The sequence below is a fragment of the Oncorhynchus mykiss genome, chromosome 2 (assembly GCF_057628025.1).
Source record: "Oncorhynchus mykiss isolate SJ-2025 chromosome 2, ASM5762802v1, whole genome shotgun sequence".
In the NCBI taxonomy this organism is placed as follows: Eukaryota; Metazoa; Chordata; class Actinopteri; order Salmoniformes; family Salmonidae; genus Oncorhynchus; species Oncorhynchus mykiss.
Genome location: NC_143023.1, coordinates 78955810 through 78977278, shown reverse-complemented (window position 1 = coordinate 78977278; position 21469 = coordinate 78955810). Strand labels below are relative to the sequence as shown.

At 42.1% G+C, this 21469-nt stretch overlaps 1 long non-coding RNA gene across 1 annotated transcript in view; it reads left to right on the top strand.

Moving 5' to 3' along the window:
* The window catches only part of LOC149985241 (uncharacterized), a 1026866-nt gene that overhangs the window by 591727 nt on the left and 413670 nt on the right, over positions 1-21469 (top strand). The gene's annotated exons all lie outside the window — the stretch shown is intronic.

Here is a 21469-nt window from a genome sequence, read left to right as displayed (position 1 = left end):
GGCATGGCCCAACTGAAAGCTCTACCCCCCCCCCCCCCGCCCTTATCCAGCTCTCTTTAAAGGCACAATCTGGGACATTTTCTGCTGTTCATGGTCATTTTAAGTAATACTTTTTTTCTTCAATATTAATTCAACAGAGAAATGTATCATAAGCTTATTAGAACTATCTTACATTATCATAACGTGCAAATATTAATGGTTTGTCTTGGTGGTGCTATTTTAACAGTCACTTGTGGTAAGTGTTGTCAAGTTTTCATAATGGATTCGGGAGACAGACGCAGGAATGAGTAATAGGGTTTGTTATTTAGCCCAAATTACGGCATGATGTTTAAAGGCACGGGGACGAAGACCAAGCAAACACATAACAAAAACACAGGGTTGAAACCCAAAACAAAAGAGCGAGCAGTACCTCGAATAAATACACAAACTCACAATGATTATTACACGGGATGAGACCCATAATCATCTGCGCGATCCACAATGGCACGAAAGCCAAAACGCACAGGTACTTACACACACCAACGGACATTGTAACAATAATCAACAGCACCATGGTGAATAAAGTGCACATTTTCAGTTGAAGACAGAAGATTACATACACCTTAGCCAAATACATTTAAACTCAGTTTTTCACAATTCCTGATATTTAATCCTAGTAAAGATTCCCTGTTAGGATCACCACTTAATTTTAAGAATGTGAACTGTCAGAATAATAGTAGAGAGAATGATTTATTTCAGCTTTTAGTTCTTTCATCACATTCCCAGTGGGCCACAAGTTTACATACACTCAATTAGTATTTGGTAGCATTGCCTTTAAATTGTAACTTGGGTCAAACATTTCAGGTAGCCTTCCACAAACTTCCCACAATAAGATGGGTGAAATTTGTCCCATTCCTCCTGAAGGAGCTAGTGTAACTGAATCGGATTTGTAGGCCTCCTTGCTCGCACATGCTTTTTCAGTTCTGTCCCACAAATTTTCTATAGGATTGAGGTCAGGGCTTTGTGATTGCCACTCCAATACCTTGACTTTGTTGTCCTTAAGCCATTTTGCCACAACTTTGGAAGTATGCTTGGGGTCATTGTCCATTTGGAAGACCCATTTGCAATCAAGCTTTAACTTCCTGATTGATGTCTCGAGATGTTGCTTCTTCTACTCCATAATATCTCCTCATGATGCCATCTATTTTGGGAAGTGCACCAATCCCTCCTGCAGCAAAGCACCTCCACAACATGATGCTGCCACCCCGTGCATCACGGTTGGGATGGTGTTTTTTGGCTTGCAAGCCTCCCCGTTGTTCCTCCAAAGATAATAATGGTCATTATGGCCAAACAGTTATATTTTTGTTTCATCAGAAAAATGAAAAATTTCATCCAAAAAGTACGATCTTTGTTCCCATGTGCAGTTGCAAACCGTAGTCGGGCTTTTTATGGCGGTTTTGGAGCAGTGGCTTCTTCCTTGCTGAGCGGCCTTTCAGGTTATGTCAATGAACCAGACTTGTGGAGGTCTACAATTGTTTTTCTGAGGTCTTGGCTGATATCTTTTGATTTTTCCATGATGTAAAGCAAAGAGGCACTGAGTTTGAAGGTAGGCCTTGAAATACATCCACAGGTACACCTCCAATTGACTCAAATGATGCCAATTAGCCTATCAGAAGCTTCTAAAGCCATGACATAATTTTCTGGAAATTTCCAAGCTGTTTAAAGGCACAGTCAACTTAGTGTATGTAAACTCTGACCTACTGGAATTGTGATACAGTGAATAATAAGTCCTATAATCTGTCTGTAAATATTTGTTCGAAAAATTACTTGTGTCATGCTCACCAACTTGCAAAAACTAGTTTGTTAACAAAAAAATTGTGGAGTGGTTGAAAAACGAGTTTTAATGACTCCAACCTGAGTGTATGTAAACTTCCGACTTCAACTGTATACATATACAATCAGTGGGAATAGGGGCCAGGTGTGCGCAACGAAAGTTCCAGAGGGATCCGTGACAAATATATTAACAAAACTACTACTGGTGATGACTTCACTATTTGAATTCAGCCTCATGTAAAAGTTTTTAAAAGGGTTGTTAAATGTTTCATTTTATTGTAAGACAAACAATTTGACTTCGCTGTTCCTAACCACATGAGGTTGGTGGCACCTTAACATGGGTTTATGCATTTCCATTTGCTCCGTTCCAGCCATTATTATGAGCCGTCCTCCCCTTAACAGCCTCCACTGTTCCTAACCCATCTATTTCCCTGAGGCCTTTTTGTTATTGTTCCCTAGACCATTACATCATGGAGCCACAGCATTTATTTGATACAAATGGACACCTCATTAATTTATTTGAAGGGTTAATTTTATCATCAGACAGGGTGAAGGCATTGACCAAATCCATCTGCTAACCTGAGGCCCCTTTTTTGTTATTGTTACATAAACTGCTACATCTTGGAAGCACACTATTTATTTGATTTCTCAAACTAAAGTGAGTCTCTTTCTCATTAGTTCCACAGTGACCTTTCAGGTTACTGTTATCTCCTTATCAAGACATGCTGGAGGCACATCATAGGGGTGTCAGTGATAAATGTTTGAAGGGCTAATGGTTTCCAGCTAATGGTTTTCTATCCCTCCATCTCCTCCTTCTATCCCTGATCTCATCTGGTTCCCTTTTACACCTTTTGTTGATAGCTAGCTGCAGGGCGCTCCAGAACATTTAATCCTGTTCCTGGTAGATGTAGGGTTAGGGAGGGGAGAGGAGGGGGCCTTAGGAAAGAGCCTCACTTTAACAATGAGAAGGGTTTATGCACTATGAGGTGCCTTATCTTGACTTCTATGAAAACACAACCCATGGTGTCCACTACGCGTGTCACTGTCATCGATCTGTGTTTCTCCCTATTAGGGAGCGATTAGCGGCCTGAGACGCGGCTGGGGTTTGAGCATCTGGAGCTGGAGGCTTTAGCAGGGCTAGCTGCCTCCCTGGTGCCTGCCTTTGCATGTCTGCCTGCTTGCCGGTCCTGTAATAGGGATTTGGGGATCAGTAAGTGCACTGACTGCTGTGGAGGGGGAAAACAGGTCATTTTAACAGTGTTCTGGGGAAGAGGGAGTCAGAGGGCTATATGGGAGAGATAAGGGCCAACCTTCCAGCAGATTTACGACGGGCTACAGACACGAGGGATTACTATCAATACTAAGCCTAGGTCTGCATGCCTAAACTACACTTGCACCCCAACATCATTCCATCCACCCCTCTCCCTTCTCCACCCATGTCCCTGCCTAGCATCTGTCTACAGTGGTTAGCTAAATGGAAAACAAAAGTGGTATTTTCTCAATTGTTTTTTTAACGTATTTTCTTTGCACCAGGGCTCATGTCACTTCTAATGGATTGGATTTATATAACACTAGCGGCATATATCAAAGCCTTTTGTCAGAACCGCTCCTAACAGATCACATGTTCGTCCTCTTACTCAATGTCTGGCTTGTGTCAACTGGCCACAAACCTCACAAAACTTACCGCCCCCTCCCCTCTATCCCACCACCATCCCACTGTCCACACTGAGGCAGTGAACTCTCCAAGCCCCCTATGTGACATGGCCTCATTATGGCAACTCCTCATTGGCCACTGGTAATGGCAGCGTTTTTTAAATTAAATCTATCTGGACGTGTGTGCTAGTTAGCCATGCAGGGTGCAGGGGCCAAGCATCTATGGCCGTCCTCTGGGCCTGTTCATGCTCTGTTTGTGTCACATGGCGGCCAGGGAGCCAGGCAGGCACAGGCAGTTGTGTACTATAAGCTGGCAGAGGCTCTGCTCTCTGTAGTCCCGAGGCTCTATCCAAAACAACCACTAGCCCTACATCCTACACTTGGATTTGAAAGTATTGGATTGGAAGCTACTATATCCAAAATGCCAAACCTTCCTCCTAACCTAGGGCAAGCTACCACCATATTTCTTATACCTAGCTATCTAATATTTTCAGATCTACATAAAGTGCTTTGGGGGTAGGAGCTAGGGTTGTTTTTTTCTGGATGGAGCCTGAGCCTATAGAGAGAATAGGTAAAAACACAGATCTTCTCTATCTGGTCTGCATTCCAGAGGCTCCCACAATGCAGACACACCTGAGGAAGCTAGGTTGAACCCCCATAAACACACACACACTCACACAACCCAGAATCCTGCGAGCTGGTGAGACACAGCTGTGTATTGAAGCTCAGCTGTTATTGTTCTTTGTTTTTCAACAGGTCAGGTTGTCATTTGAAAACAGGGATACTCATTTATTTGATATATAAATAGAGTATAAATGGTTCTATATTCACTTAATGCAATTTCTACCAAACAATATTGTTTTGCATTCCCTTCAATAAAGATGTCATAGTTCTGAATGTCAACTCAGTGTAAATAGCCTCCACAAAAATCATCTCAACAAAACATCACAGAGCAACAACCGGGCCTCAGTTGCCAGATCCCAGGGGACTATCAAGCCTGGCTTGCTTTAGAGAGGTGGCCATGTGCACATCTTGGGCTAGTGGACGGACATAAGTGGCATTCCATAACTGTCATTCCATGGCTGCACAGTGCATGGCACTTCCTGTCTGTTTGCATCAGTGAGTGACTTCATTATAAAGCTGTGACTGGCTGAAGGCCATGGCAGGGGTATTGAGGGACTGGAGAGCACGGACTGGGGACTGGAGGGAAAGGGGACTGAGGTACATCAAGGGGCTCGGACTGTGGGGTAGGAGAGCACATGCTGGGGTACCCGGAGGGTGCGAGGACTTAGCGGAAATCATGGGGCTTAGACTGGGGGATGGAGGCCAGGTAATGGGGACACAGATCAAGGTTGGGGAGCTGGAGAGGTGCAAGGGTATTAGGGGATTGGTGGGCTAGAGGAGGGTATGGACTGGGCAGCACGGCCAAGGCTGGGGGACAAGGTAATTTAGGGGCAGTGAGTGGGGGGGGTGTAGAGCAGGACCTGGGATGGCACAGGCTGGCACGGAGAATGGGGGGCTAGAGGAAGGGAAGGGAGAGAACTGTGTGGTGTGCCAACCAGGCAGGCAAGCTGGCATTATGCCTGGTTCGGTCAGAGCAGGGTTACCCTGTTTAACCCTCCATGCAGAGACAGAGGTAGGAAGGCACGCAGGAAGATGGAGAGGTAGCTAGACCTATTTAATTTCCTAATTTAAATGAATTTACAATAGATTGAACTCAAAACACATACAGTTGCATATAATTATAGAGTTTTGGTTATGCCGTTTATAGAATGTGATTACGTGACTGGTAGAGGGATAATTGTGTAAAAGGGGGGACATTTTTATATGATTATTTTTTATCCCAGAGGGTTATCTGTTTTTATATGCATCTGTACTGTATGTATCTACTGTATATCCCCACAACTGCATTAATCTATAGAGGCTGGTTCTGCTTTCACATTTCTCTGCATGATTGTGAATGTGATAGAGAGATAGAGAGAGAGAGCAATAGAAAGACAGGGAGAGAGATAGGCAGATGTTGCCAGTGTGTGTACTGCATGTGTGTTAAAATATAAAAACCTATAAAAGAGGTCCTCTTGAGCAGAGCATATTTCCCTAAGATCTGATGGCCGTGCGGCTCGGCACAGTTGTGTGGTGGAGTTGAGTGGAGTGGGGGAATTGGTTTGTGCAGGGCTCTGTCAGAGTAAATCATTCACTGGGGAGCACTAATACAGCTCTCCAGCTGTTGTCCATTCTTTCAGTGCCTGGCCAACCTGCTGCACTCAGCAATTATGGAAAAGATTACATCCGCCCTGTAATCTTCCATAACACTGGTCTGCTGCTCTCATTGTACCCCAGCATCTTCTCATTCAATCATGGCTGAAACAACTAGTCTATATTCTCTCACCATTTAATACTAGAGCATTCTTTCGTTCAATCATCCTGGACCAGGTGTCTATTGAAAAAGAGATTGTATCCAACACAGGAGGTTGGTGGCACCTTAATTGGGGAGGACGGGCTTGTGGTAATGGCTGGTGCCGAATAGGTGGAATGGTATCAAATACATCAAACACATAATTTGACGGCATTCTATTTGCTCCGTTCCAGTCATTATTATGAGCCTTCCTCCCCTCAGTAGCCTCCACTGGTATTTCATGAGAAAACTTCTATAGGAAATATGCAGTCAAGACGGACTGATTTTGGTGGTGATATGTATCATGGAAAATGTGTCAACCGGTATTTTCTCACATATTCCATTTAACATGGGACATATCCTGTTTTTAAATCAAAGTTTTTTGTGTTTTTAATGTACAGTACCAGTCAAAAGTTTAGACACACCTACTCATTCAACTATGAAATAACACATGGAACAATGTATTAACCAAAAAAGTGTTAAAAAATATAAATATTTTAGATTCTTCAAAGTAGCCACCCTTTGCCTTGATGACAGTTCTGCACACTCTTGGCATTCTCTCAACCAGCTTCACCTGGAATGATTTTATAACAATCTTGAAGAAGTTCCCACAAATGATGAGCACTTGGTTGCTTTTCCTTCACTCTGCAGTCCAACCATCTCAATTGGGTTAATGTCGGGTGATTGTGGAGGCCAGGTGATCTGATGCTGCACTCCATCACGCTCCTTCTTGGTCAAATAGTCCTTATACAGCCTTGAGGTGTGTTGGGTCATTGTCCTGTTGAAAAGCAAATGATAGTGGGACTAAGAGTAAACCAGATGGGATGGCGTATCACTGCAGAATGTTGTGGTAGCCATGCTGGTTAAGTGTGCCTTGAATTCTAAATAAATCACTGACAGTGTCACCAGCAAAGCACCCCCACACCATCACACTTCCTCCTCCATGCTTCACAGTGGGAAGCACACATGCAGAGATCATCCATTCGCCTACTCTGCATCTCTCAAAGACAAGGTGGTTGAAATAAAACATGTCTAATTTAGACTCATCAGACCAAAGGACAGATTTCTACTGGTCTAATATACATTGCTCGTGTTTCTTGGCCCAAGCCTTATTCTTATTTAGTGGTGGTTTCTTTGCAGCAATTTGACCATGAAGGCCTGATTTACGCAGTCTCCTCTGAACAGTTAATTTTGAGCTGTGTCTGTTACTTGAAGTCTGTGAAACATTTATTTTGGCTTCAATTTCTTAGGCTGGCAACTCTAATGAACTTATCCTCTGCAGCAGAGATGACTCTGGGTCTTTCTTTCCTGTGGCAGTCCTCATGAGAGCCAGTTTTGTCAAATCAAATCAAAGTGTATTTGTCATTTGCGCCAAATACAACAGTAGACCTTACAGTGAAATGCTTACTTACAGGCCCTAACCAACAGTGCAATTTGTAAGTAAAAAATAAGTATTAGAGTAAAAAATAGGTATTAGCACTTGGTCATCATAGCACTTGATGGTTTTTGTAACTGCACTTGAAGAAACTTTCAATGTTCTTGATATTTTCCAGATTGACTGACCTTCATGTCTTAAAGTTATGATGGACTGTCGTTTCTCTTTCCTTATTTGAGCTGTTCTTGCCATAATATGGACTTGGTCTTTTACCAAATAGGGCTATCTTCTGTATACCACCCCATCCATACCTTGTCACAACACAACTGATTGGCTCAAATGCATTAGGAAGGAAAGAAATTCCACAAATTAAGTCACACCTGTTATTTCAAATGCATTCCAGGTGACTACCTCATGAAGCTGGTTGAGAGAATGCCAAGAGTGTGCAAAGCTGTCATCAAGGCAAAGGGTGGCTACTTTGAAGAATCTCAAATATAAAATATATTTTGATTTGTTTAACACTTCTTTGCTTACTATATAATTCCATATGTGTTATTACATAGTTTTGATGTCTTCTCTATTATTCTACAATGTAGAAAATAGCAAAAACAAATAAAAACCCTTGAATGAGTAGGTGTGTCCAAACTTTTGACTGGTACTGTAAATTGACCATTGTACAGTAAAGAAGGATAAACACATTCCTGTAGGAGATGTCCTCCCAGCTTTATATCGGTCAGATAATAGATACAGTGCCTTGCGAAAGTATTCGGCCCCCTTGAACTTTGCGACCTTTTGCCACATTTCAGGCTTCAAACATGAAGATATAAAACTGTATTTTTTTGTGAAGAATCAACAACAAGTGGGACACAATCATGAAGTGGAACGACATTTATTGGATATTTCAAACTTTTAAAAAAAATCAAAAACTGAAAAATTGGCAGAGCAAAATTATTCAGCCCCTTTACTTTCAGTGCAGCAAACTCTCTCCAGAAGTTCAGTGAGGATCTCTGAATGATCCAATGTTGACCTAAATGACTAATGATGATAAATACAATCCACCTGTGTGTAATCAAGTCTCCGTATAAATGCACCTGCACTGTGATAGTCTCAGAGGTCCGTTAAAAGCGCATAGAGCATCATGAAGAACAAGGAACACACCAGGCAGGTCCGAGATACTGTTGTGAAGAAGTTTAAAGCCGGATTTGGATACAAAAAGATTTCCCAAGCTTTAAACATCCCAAGGAGCACTGTGCAAACGATAATATTGAAATGGAAGGAGTATCAGACCACTGCAAATCTACCAAGACCTGGCCGTCCCTCTAAACTTTCAGCTCATACAAGGAGAAGACAGCCAGAGATGCAGCCAAGAGGCCCATGATCACTCTGGATGAACTGCAGAGATCTACAGCTGAGGTGGGAGACTCTGTCCATAGGACAACAATCAGTCGTATATTGCACAAATCTGGCCTTTATGGAAGAGTGGCAAGAAGAAAGCCATTTCTTAAAGATATCCATAAAAAGTGTTGTTTAAAGTTTGCCACAAGCCACCTGGGAGACACACCAAACATGTGGAAGAAGGTGCTCTGGTCAGATGAAACCAAAATTGAACTTTTTGGCAACAATGCAAAACGTTATGTTTGGCGTAAAAGCAACACAGCTCATCACCCTGAACACACCATCCCCACTGTCAAACATGGTGGTGGCAGCATCATGGTTTGGGCCTGCTTTTCTTCAGCAGGGACAGGGAAGATGGTTAAAATTGATGGGAAGATGGATGGAGCCAAATACAGGACCATTCTGGAAGAAAACCTGATGGAGTCTGCAAAAGACCTGAGACTGGGACGGAGATTTGTCTTCCAATAAGACAATGATCCAAAACATAAAGCAAATTCTACAATGGAATGGTTCAAAAATAAACATATCCAGGTGTTAGAATGGCCAAGTCAAAGTCCAGGCCTGAATCCAATCGAGAATCTGTGGAAAGAACTGAAAACTGCTGTTCACAAATGCTCTCCATCCAACCTCACTGAGTTCGAGCTGTTTTGCAAGGAGGAATGGGAAAAAATGTCAGTCTCTCGATGTGCAAAACTGATAGAGACATACCCCAAGCGACTTACAGCTGTAATCGCAGCAAAAGGTGGCGCTACAAAGTATTAACTTAAGGGGGCTGAATAATTTTGCACGCCCAATTTTTCAGTTTTTGATTTGTTAAAAAAGTTTGAAATATCCAATAAATGTCGTTCCACTTCATGATTGTGTCCTACTTGTTGTTGATTCTTCACAAAAAAATACAGTTTTATATCTTTATGTTTGAAGCCGGAAATGTGGCAAAAGGTCGCAAAGTTCAAGGGGGCCGAATACTTTCGCAAGGCACTGTATGTCCTCCCAGCTTTATATACTGTAGGTCAGATAATAGGATATGTTCTCCCTGCTTTATATCGGTCAGATAATAGGATATGTCCTCCCTGCTTTATATCGGTCAGATAATAGGATATGTCCTCCCTGCTTTATATCGGTCAGATAATAGGATATGTTCTCCCAGCTTTATATCGGTCAGATAATATATATGTCCTCCCAGCTTTATATACTGTAGGTCAGATAATATATATGTCCTCCCAGCTTTATATCGGTCAGATAATAGGATATGTTCTCCCTGCTTTATATCGGTCAGATAATAGGATATGTCCTCCCTGCTTTATATAGGTCAGATAATAGATATGTCCTCCCTGCTTCATATAGGTCAGATAATAGGATGTGTTCTCCCTGCTTTATATAGGTCAGATAATAGATATGTCCTCCCAGCTTTATAACCTGTAGGTGAGATAATAGATATGTCCTCCCAGCTTTATATCGGTCAGATAATAGGATATGTTCTCCCTGCTTTATATCGGTCAGATAATAGATATGTCCTCCCAGCTTCATATCAGTCAGATAATATATATGTCCTCCTAGCTTTGTATCGGTCAGATAATAGATATGTCCTCCCAGCTTTATATACTGTAGGTCAGATAATAGGATATGTCCTCCCAGCTTCATATCAGTCAGATAATATATATGTCCTCCTAGCTTTGTATCGGTCAGATAATAGATATGTCCTCCCAGCTTTATATACTGTAGGTCAGATAATAGGATATGTTCTCCCTGCTTTATATCGGTCGGATAATAGGATATGTCCTCCCTGCTTTATATCGGTCAGATAATAGGATATGTTCTCCCTGCTTTATATCGGTCAGATAATCGATATGTCCTCTCACCTTTATATACTGTAGGTCAGATAATAGATATGTCCTCTCACCTTTATATACTGTAGGTCAGATAATATATATGTCCTCTCACCTTTATATACTGTAGGTCAGATAATAGATATGTCCTCTCACCTTTATATACTGTAGGTCAGATAATATATATGTCCACAAAAGCTTTATATCGGTCAGATAATAGATATGTCCTCTCACCTTTATATACTGTAGGTCAGATAATATATATGTCCTCTCACCTTTATATACTGTAGGTCAGATAATCGATATGTCCTCTCACCTTTATATAGGTCAGATAATAGATATGTCCTCTCACCTTTATATACTGTCGGTCAGATAACAGGATATGTCCTCTCACCTTTATATACTGTAGGTCAGATAATAGATATGTCCTCTCACATTTATATAGGTCAGATAATAGATATGTCCTCTCACCTTTATATACTGTAGGTCAGATAATAGATATGTCCTCTCACCTTTATATACTGTAGGTCAGATAATAGATATGTCCTCTCACCTTTATATACTGTAGGTCAGATAATAGATATGTCCTCTCACCTTTATATACTGTAGGTCAGATAATATATTTGTCCTCTCACCTTTATATACTATAGGTCAGATAATCGATATGTCCTCTCACCTTTATATACTGTAGGTCAGATAATAGATATGTCCTCTCACCTTTATATACTGTAGGTCAGATAATCGATATGTCCTCCCACCTTTATATACTGTAGGTCAGATAATAGGATATGTCCTCTCACCTTTATATACTGTAGGTCAGATAATAGGATATGTCCTCTCACGTTTATATACTGTAGGTCAGATAATCTATATGTCCTCTCACCTTTATATAGGTCAGATAATAGATATGTCCTCTCACCTTTATATACTGTCGGTCAGATAACAGGATATGTCCTCTCACCTTTATATACTGTAGGTCAGATAATAGATATGTCCTCTCACATTTATATAGGTCAGATAATAGATATGTCCTCCCATTTTTATATACTGTAGGTCAGATAATAGATATGTCCTCTCACCTTAATATACTGTAGGTCAGATAATAGATATGTCCTCTCACCTTTATATACTGTAGGTCAGATAATAGATATGTCCTCTCACCTTTATATACTGTAGGTCAGATAATATATATGTCCTCTCACCTTTATATACTGTAGGTCAGATAATCGATATGTCCTCTCACCTTTATATACTGTAGGTCAGATAATAGATATGTCCTCTCACCTTTATATACTGTAGGTCAGATAATCAATATGTCCTCCCACCTTTATATACTGTAGGTCAGATAATAGTATATGTCCTCTCACCTTTATATACTGTAGGTCAGATAATAGGATATGTCCTCTCACCTTTATATACTGTAGGTCAGATAATAGGATATGTCCTCCCAGCTTTATATCTGTCAGATAAAAGGCCTACTTTACAAATGAAACCTCAAGCCTTTCACGTGCAGATTCCAGTCTATTTGTTATGTAATGTGCTACATACAGGTAAATGCATTGTTTTGACAAATAAAACATGTAATACACAGGGCTACAGACAGTACATCGCTTACAGAGAAATGTATAAACTGTAAACAGCCTGCAGAAAATCCAGATTTTAAATTTGATGAATCATTTACAGTTGAATAGCATTTGGGTGTTATTAGTGCTTAATTTGATCTAGATCCCGGGAACAGGATCCGGCACCTCTCAGATTTGACTTTATTTGTCCCTGCATCTGTTTGACCAGATCTGGTACCTCTCGCGGCATGATTTATGAATTGTTTCACGGTACGCACTGTACACATTCTAATTAAATCGATCAGCGTTAAATTAAGATTCCTCCCCGCTATTTCTCCCGCCTCTCAGAAAAACCATAATGTTAAACCGCGGCGATCCTTCCCTGTAATCATCCTATCCTGCCACTCTGATTCCAGACCTGCTCTCTTATTTGTACATAAATATTATGGGAGGGCCGGTGGGGTAAATAACTGATCTTGACACAGGTCTTGGTAGTGGTGGTCAGCTGGTGAAGAGGCCATACTTAATCACGTTACGTAGCCTAGTCTAGTCATCTCCTTACTGGATTTGATTCGTGGGAAAACCAAATAAAAAATGTATATGAAAAGGCAATCGAGTTTGATTACGTTTTTCAAGTAAAAAAATCCAGAGAAAGTTGGTGAATCGAACCCAGAACGAGCCAGAGAACTGTCAGTGCCGGAGGGGAGGGTTGAGGGTCAAACTGCTCCTGATGGCGATGCTTTAGCTAGCAGCGCTGCTAATCTCACCAGTTCAGCATCACCACCGGCTACACCACTACACTATTTAGTAGGCCTCATAGTTAACACTCAAAATGAGTAAAACATATACACTACAGACAGTCTTCAGAACAGCAGAACGGCTAAACGTCACAGCCCGCTCATGGCTTTGAGCAAGAAATTGACTCGCAGGAGTTAAATAGAATGGACGAGAATGGCTTTCCGTGTACAAGATTCATATCTCGTCAACTCTGAGATTTAATCCAGCAACCTTCCGCTAACTGGCCCAACGCTCTAACCACTAGGCTACCTGCCGCACCCATTGTGGGAGGTTTTGAAATCTAAGGTAGGAAATCGTTTTTCTTTACAAACTTTTTGTTGTACTGTCAAGGTAATCTGAATATGTGCTTCATATTATCACATAGGCAGGAGGCCTATATATTCTCATATGTGTGTTCTGTTCTAGCCTACATTGATTTATTTTATTTGAAGTTATATTCCGATATTGTACAATTTGTTCTACTGCTACATTGATTTCTTGAAAATTATATGAAATTCGGGTCTTGTAAACCCCATAGCTGAGTATGTGTGCATATTTATATGACGGGTGTTCTGCAAAGTCGTGTACATTGATGTCTAGAAAAACTTTTATAAGCCCCGCAGCTATACTAAAGTATGTGGGCATACTGCAAGTGACGTCTAAAATGCTTTGAATTAATCAGCACCTTGGAGAGTGCTGTCCGTTTCAACACCAAATATAGTAGGCTACTTGGCAGTTTACTCTGTCTGCTGCGCTGTTTGCGTTGCGTTTTTTTCCGGGACCCCAATAATCTCCGCCCCTCCTCCCCTCCCCTTTCTCTCTCACACTATGTGTTCCGGGACCTCCCGATTTATAAATGAAGCACTGGGTGTTATACATTATTCAAATAATAGCCAATACATTATGTGGTTTTCATTGGACAAGATGCAAGTATATATCTGTAGTTTATCACTACTTTATGTGCTGGTTGTAGCCTCTCTCTCTCTCTCTCTCTCTCTCTCTCTCTCTCTCTCGCTCTCTCTCTCTCTACTAACATCTAGCAAATTAACACTGGTGCCAATAGCTGGGTGGCTTTCTGTGTACAAACTCCTCTCTTTCACTGAAAAGATAGAGAGAGAAAGTTAGAGAAAGGTCACACGTTAATTTTACATTTGCAAGCCTTGCAATTACTCATCTCCTGTGTATTAACATCCTGTCCTGTTTATCTGCTTCCCTGATGCAGCCAAGCATGACATTAGCTCCTCCATGTCAGGACTAGGTGCTGTCCCAGCATTTCCCTCTTTCTTTTCTCTTATTTTCCTTCTCATTGAGTGAAAACCCACCCTGGCTCCTGAATAACGTGGCTGACAGATTTGTGTAATCTTCTGGGTGAAGCTTGTTGAAGCCTCAGTGCAGCCTCTACAGAGGCCTGTTTCAAGCACACTGAGTTTGGTCATTAGCATAAGGCTTCATCTCTATGTAAATGTGAATTAGTAGGCTTATGGAAATTACTGTTTTTCAGAGGGGGAAGAATAACTGATCGCATTCATAGAGATAATCTATCATTTGGCTTTTGAGTGAGGCTCCTTCAGACCCACCTGGGCTGTGTTGTGGCCGTGTGTTCTTAATCAAGATATTTCTATGCTAATGCAGTGCAGTGTGAGTTTAGGATTTGCATGGTGCAAGGCAAGTGATGCAGCGTTCTAGATGTTGGCCGGTCTGAATGAGCTGGACGGACATATGGTTCTGCTTGCATAACACCGGGGAGGCTGTGACCTTTCTATATACAGGCAGCGCATCTGCAGCCGTAACACCACACACTACAAACCTGTACTCGCCTTATGCCTGACGTTTTCGAAATACAGAAACACAACCACCCCATACACAATAAGACCATGGAGGTGGACGGCGCTCAGAGGCATGGAAATGGAAAATAAATTGCCATTGTTCATGCCAACAACATTTGAGTATGATTAGCGGGACTCGGGATTATGTGTGCCCTGACTGTGACATCAGAGCTTTGTCCACATCACTGCCGAGTACTGAGAGAATCGATACAGAGAAGGGCAAGGGGATATGTGGCACTTGATGACAAAATACCAGCACATCGCTGATTCAGCACTTTCCCTCTCCTCCCTTCATAGCTCCATGGCCTTTCTGAATGTTAGTGTTGGCTCTCGGCTTTTAGCGTATTAGAGGTGTGTGTGTCATTACTATTTTTCAGTCACTTTGAACGATGGAGCCATTTGCTGGGGCCTGTGCTTGGTAATTTGGTCATTTCTATGTAAATCGGGCTTTGTGCCGTACTAGGCTGTTGTAGCCTACACATGCTCCGGCTCGCCTGGGCCAGTGATGGCGCAGTGTTACATTGAGATGATTAAAGCTTTGCATAGCTGACCAGTCAGTCCGTCAGTCAGGTTGAGATCCAATACCTTTTGGAAGGGAACCAAGGGGATCAGCTTATTGTACAGAGACAGGAGTGAAGCATTATGGACTGTGTCTGTGTCAGTATCAGTGCCTTACAGCATGCAGGGACATGCCATCGTTCTTTGTTTTTTAAACGTATTCTTTATTTGTTCAGGGAAAACCCATTGAGACCAGGGTCTCATTCTCAAGGGTGCCCAGGTCACAGCAACACAACATACTGAAGAAGAGATAGATGCATAAGGAGATATTGATATACAGTGAAAGAGCAAACCATAAAACATGAAGGTGAGGGGAATAGTGTTGTATATTGCAAGACTATACTTCCATAGATCTAGAACATCCTTTCTACCTCTACAACAGGAAATACATGTATATAGCTCTGAAGCTAGCCAACTGTTGGCCAGACATGTAAAGCCTCAACATCAGGTTTCTCTCTGCATGCATTCCAAACCTTGCACACCTGCAATAAACCCTGATCCATGACTCTGAATCACCTCAAATCATAGTTCTGACATCCAGGCTGAGGTCTCCCACACCCTGAGCCACAGGAATCACTGTTTGAGACAATTATAGGGCTCAGTTCTCCGTCCTATCTGCCTACTCAGAACACTTCACATCAGAACACCCTCACATTACCCCAACACAAGAGAGGGGAAAATGTGGACGTTTTCCTGGTGATATACACTTTTGTAGCTTGAGTGAATCCTCCATGTAACACCCACACTACAACAAAAACTGTTGAAGAGGGGGGAAAGTGTAGGTTTTTTCCTCTTGACTAAATTGAACACTCAGAATGTCCAAACAGAGGTGCAGGGACAGGGACAGGGACAGGGAGTGTCACCCAGAGAATTACAGCAGGCCAGTCATTATAGCAAACAAACAATGCAGGCGTGTTGGCTGGCAGACAATACCTATAAGTGGTGTTCTTTTATGGGACCATGTCCTTATCTCTCTGTTTCATGGGACGCTGTGTCTCTATACCTCCCTCTCATTTTCTGTCTCTCTTCTCTTTCTCTCTCCCGCTCTTTATCCTTTCTTTCTCTCTCTCTGTCTCTTCTTTACTCTCTCTCATTTTTCTCTCTATCTCTCTTCATTCTAATTTCCTAGGCTCGTTTGGCCTTTGGAAATATTGCCAGTGAGAGATTCTCTGTGGAGCCATTGATTGGGGGGACTAATCGTGCAGGCTGGCTACAGAGACACCTTCCTGCAAAATCAATGCCACTGAAACTGAATCTAAATCGGTCTTACCACTTACTCGTTCTCTACATGTGCGGTGGTCCTGACATTCTCTGCTAGCTGGATGAATTCCCTCCATTTTACCTCATTTGGTTTCATTCAATTTTGTACATTTTTCTCGCTTTCGACATTCAAATTTCTCTTCTTTCTACCGGGAGGAAAAAAATATTTAATGGTGCCCTGGGAGTGAGAATTTATGACCTGGAGATTGAATATCAGAGCCAATTGTTTTATATTCTCTCATCAGGAAGGGGATGGCATACAGTTAGGCAGTGCAAGACAGGGAGAAGGGAAACAGACATCCCCTGCAAGGACAAATACAGCAGTAAATGTGATCTATCCATTCACCCATTGATTTATGTCCACTCCAGTCTGCTGTCATAGTGGCTCTGCAGAGCAACAGTGCTCAGTGGCCATGACATCCTCATGGCTTCACTTCAGACCCTAAAGCACAAATAGACTCACCTACAGTATACCACACATACACATGCACCATGCTACAACAAAAAATAAACACAGACACAAGCATTTGCACTAACACACAAACATACAGTATCTCTTTCCCTCTGTTAGCAACTGTCATTCTCTCTCACTCTTTCTCACTCACACACGCACGCACAAACAGACACACTCACGTACACATCTGCCTGGTGTGTTTTGATGCTGACAGACTGCCTGCCGTGGGCTGGAGGAGGCAGGCAGATGGATGACTGTGGAGCATGCAGACTTGAGGAATGCAGGCTTGCTGTGCAGGAACGATATACTGTAGCTAGGACAGGGTGCGACCTCACCCATGTTCTGTTTTTAAACCCCCACTCCCCTAAAACCCGCCCCTCCCGTCACTCAACCTCGCGCCCCTTCCGCCTCTGATGTCACTGCTGGACAGGGCCAAATTTCTACACTCATGCTAGAGTTCGAACGCTTTTCTCCCAAACTAGACACGGATGAATACCAGAACCAATCCATCAGGCTCCTTCTCTGTCAACAAAGTGCCCTAGATAGGTGTTAGGATGAGGGGATTAACCTTAACCCTCCCTCACCCTTGCTTTTTCTCTCTTCTCCATTTCTTTCCCCCCTTCCAGGTGTTCCCATAACTCACAGGGCCTCAGATCCAGGGAAGACATTCCTAAACTTCAGAGGCATCCTGACAGTGAGGAGACAGATATATGACTCACTGAGGATGGGGAGGGAGAAGGGTGGAGGACAGGATGATGGGTGAAGGAGGAGGCAGGGAAGGTGATAAGGGCCACTTCAAAGTCAAGCAAGCCTCTTGTTTTTTTTCTTTCATTCTCTCTCTCTCTCTGTCTCTCTCTCTCTCTCTCTCTCTCTCTGTCTGATAGCTGGAGTGTTCACACACATGCTCTTCTTCTCTTTGGTCTCAGCATGTTTCACTGTGGTATGGCCAGGTCCCAAATCATGGGGATAACATGTCCTACTGAAATTGGTTTGTTACTCAGACGAATGCTTGTGACAGAGCTTAGCAGTTATCTAAAATGGGGACTTAGCTTTTTGAAATGACAGAAGAGGTAATGTTTCACCGATTGCCTTTCTAGAGTCTTCTATTCCACCTGCATAAGGTATTCAACCTGCTCTTAGACAACTGTCTTCTCCACTGATATTTGAATTTGTTTTGCATGACTTTGCCTGTCATGTTATAGGACACCCACGCCCATTATATGTGCCATGGTTGGTGAATATGGAGTGTTATTTTGCAGGGCCCTGTGGTGTGAAGTTGATGGATGTGCAGACTGGTGTCATTCTTCTGAGCCGCTGCTATAATAAACCCTGTTCTGCTCTTATAAAATGTTGTGCTGATTGATTACAAACAAAGAGCGTTTAACATGCAGTGGTTGCCCGACCGTTAAGACTGCGACACAGATTCAGAGAGGAAAGACCGAGAGTGAGACAGAGACAGACAGAGAGGGAGAGAGAGAAATAATCAAAGAAAGAAAGAAAGAGAGAGCGAGCGAGCGAGATAAAGAGAGGTAGAGAAAATCCCCACAATCCTCTTGGCCACATTGTGCATCTTGTTAAATCAAAAGAGCTTTTGTAATCAGGCTCTTGTTCCACTCACATAAGAAGAGCAGTCCAAGTCAAGGCTCCATGCTGCCTTCCATTGCATCCTCATCCCTACAGTATCTGTTCCTATCTGATCTCTTAACAAATTAACTACTACAATGTCTTTGTCCACGTGAGTGGAGAAATGAAACATTCGTTGCTGTGCCATTACTTTCTCATCACACTTCTTCACACTCTTTCTCTATCTGCTCCTCTCTCATTATCAACACCCATTTGTTTAGACGTTCCTTTCCTCCTCCTGTTCCCAGCTCTTGTTGTCGTTAAAGTGGAAGGGAACAAGCTGATGTAAAATGGCTGCAAGTCTCACTAGCTGGGGCTCCAAAAGGCACAGCCCCCGTCCCCGTGTCCCTACTCTGTTTGTTCACTCCTCTCTCTAACACAGTCACTTCTTTCTCTCTCTCAAAGCGCCAGTCTGGCCTTCCAGCCCTGAGACCAGGCAGGCATTTGCTGTGTTTGAGTTGGACTGAGAACCCTCTCCCAGCTTTGGTTTGTAAACCCCCTCTTTCCAATTTTAGTTAACCCCTAGTTTTTCTATTTGTGACCCTAGCTTTAGTTAACCATATCCCTGAGTTTGTAAACCAACAACCTCACCTCTTCCTGTACTCTTTCTGCTTACTTGGGAACCTGTCCCCCCCCCCCCCCCCCCCAGCTCGACATGTCTCTTATTCTCTCTTTCTACCTGTCTTACTCTAGTTTTCACAGCTCTCTCTCTCCTGTTGCGAGCCCCAGCATCCTCCTCTGTGTTGGAGAGCAGACTCATGGACTTTGTGTTTGTGTGTGGTGTAGAGGTCGACCGATTATGATTTTTCAACACCGATACCGATACCGATTATTGGAGGACCAAAAAAGCCGATACCGATTAATCGGACGATTTTTATTTATTTATTTGTAATAATGACAATTATAACAATACTGAATGAACACTTATTTTAACTTAATATAATACATCAATAAAATCAATTTAGCCTCAAGTAAATAATGAAACATGTTCAATTTGGTTTAAATAATGCAAAAACAAAGTGTTGGAGAAGAAAGTAAAAGTGCAATATGTGCTATGTAAGAAAGCTAACGTTTCAGTTCCTTGCTCAGAACATGAGAACATATGAAAGCTGGGGGTTCCTTTTAACATGAGTCTTCAATATTCCCAGGTAAGAAGTTTTAGGTTGTAGGAATTATAGGACTGTTTATCTCTACACCATTTGTATTTCATTAACCTTTGACTATTGGATGTTCTTATAGGCACTTTAGTATTGCCAATGTAACTGTATAGCTTCCGTCCCTCTCCTCGCTCCTCCCTGGGCTCGAGCCAGCAACACAACGACAACAGCCACCATCGAAGCAGTGTTACCCATTCAGAGCAAGGGGAATAACTACTAGAAGGCTCAGAGCGAGTGACGTTTGAAACGCTATTAGCGCGCACTAACTAGCTAGCCATTTCAGTTCGGTTACACCAGCCTCATCTTGGGAGTTGATAGGCTTGAAGTCATAAACAGCGCAATGCTTGATGCACAACAAAGAGCTGCTGGCAAAACGCACAAAAGTGCTGTTTGAATGAATGTTTACGCGCCTGCTTCTGCCTACCACCGCTCAGTCAGATACTTAGATACTTGTATGCTTGTATGCTCAGTCAGATTATATGCAACGCAGGACACGCTAGATAATATCTAGTAATATCATCAACCATGTGTAGTTACACTGTAACTAGTGATTATGATTGATTGTTTTTTATCAAATCAAATCCAATTTATTTGTCACATACACATGGTTAGCAGATGTTAATGCGAGTGTAGCGAAATGCTTGTGCTTCTAGTTCCGACATTGCAGTAATAACCAACGAGTAATCTAACCTAACAATTACAAAACTACTACCTTATACACACAAGTGTAAAAGGATAAAGAATATGTACATAAAGATATATGAATGAGTGATGGTACAGAACGGCATAGGCAAGATGCAGTAGATGGTATCGAGTAGAGAATATACATATGAGATGAGTAATGTAGGGTATGTAAACAAAGTGGCATAGTTTAAGTGGCTAATGATACATGTATTACATGTATTACATAAATATACAGTAGATGCAGTAGATGATATAGAGTACAATATATACATACAGTATGAGATGAGTAATGTAGGTAAGTTTAATGCTAGCTAACAACTTACCTTGGCTTACTGCATTCGCGTAACAGGCAGTCTCCTTGTGGAGTGCAACGAAAGAGAGGCAGGTCGTTATTGCGTTGGACTAGTTAACTGTAAGGTTGCAAGATTGGATCCCCCGAGCTGACAAGGTGAAAATCTGTCGTTCTGCCCCTGAACAAGGCAGTTAACCCACCGATCCTAGGACGTCATTGAAAATAAGAATGTGTTCTGAACTGACTTGCCTAGTTAAATAAAGCTATACATTTTTAATTTTTTTAAATTGGGAAATCGGCCCCCAAAAATACTGATTTCCGATTGTTATGAAAACTTGAAATCGGCCCTAATTAATTGGCCATTCTGATTAATCGGTCGACCTCTAGTGTGGTGACAGAGAGGAGGATATAACTAGAGCAGCCCCACAGATCATTGTGCCAGACAGAATGTGACATCTGCTGTGCAAAGTGCTGGGTGCCTATAAACCTCTCTCTCTCTCACACACACTCAAAACACCCTCTCACATCTGCTGCCAGATGTTGGGTGTTGAGTGCTCCTTAGTATTTCCACATATAGTAAACACAAACACACATGCACACACACTCATACACACCAAGTCTGCAATGCATACAGTATGTTACTTCCATATATTTTAAACAGTGAAATAAAACTTTTAAAAGTACCACAATACCTTTCTCCTGCCATTTAAATAAGAGCAGTCTCATAACAAAACAAGACCTATACTCCTATATGATTATACCATTGCTGATGTTACTTTCAGTGTTACTCTAAAATAATAGCGTGCATGGGAGATTTACT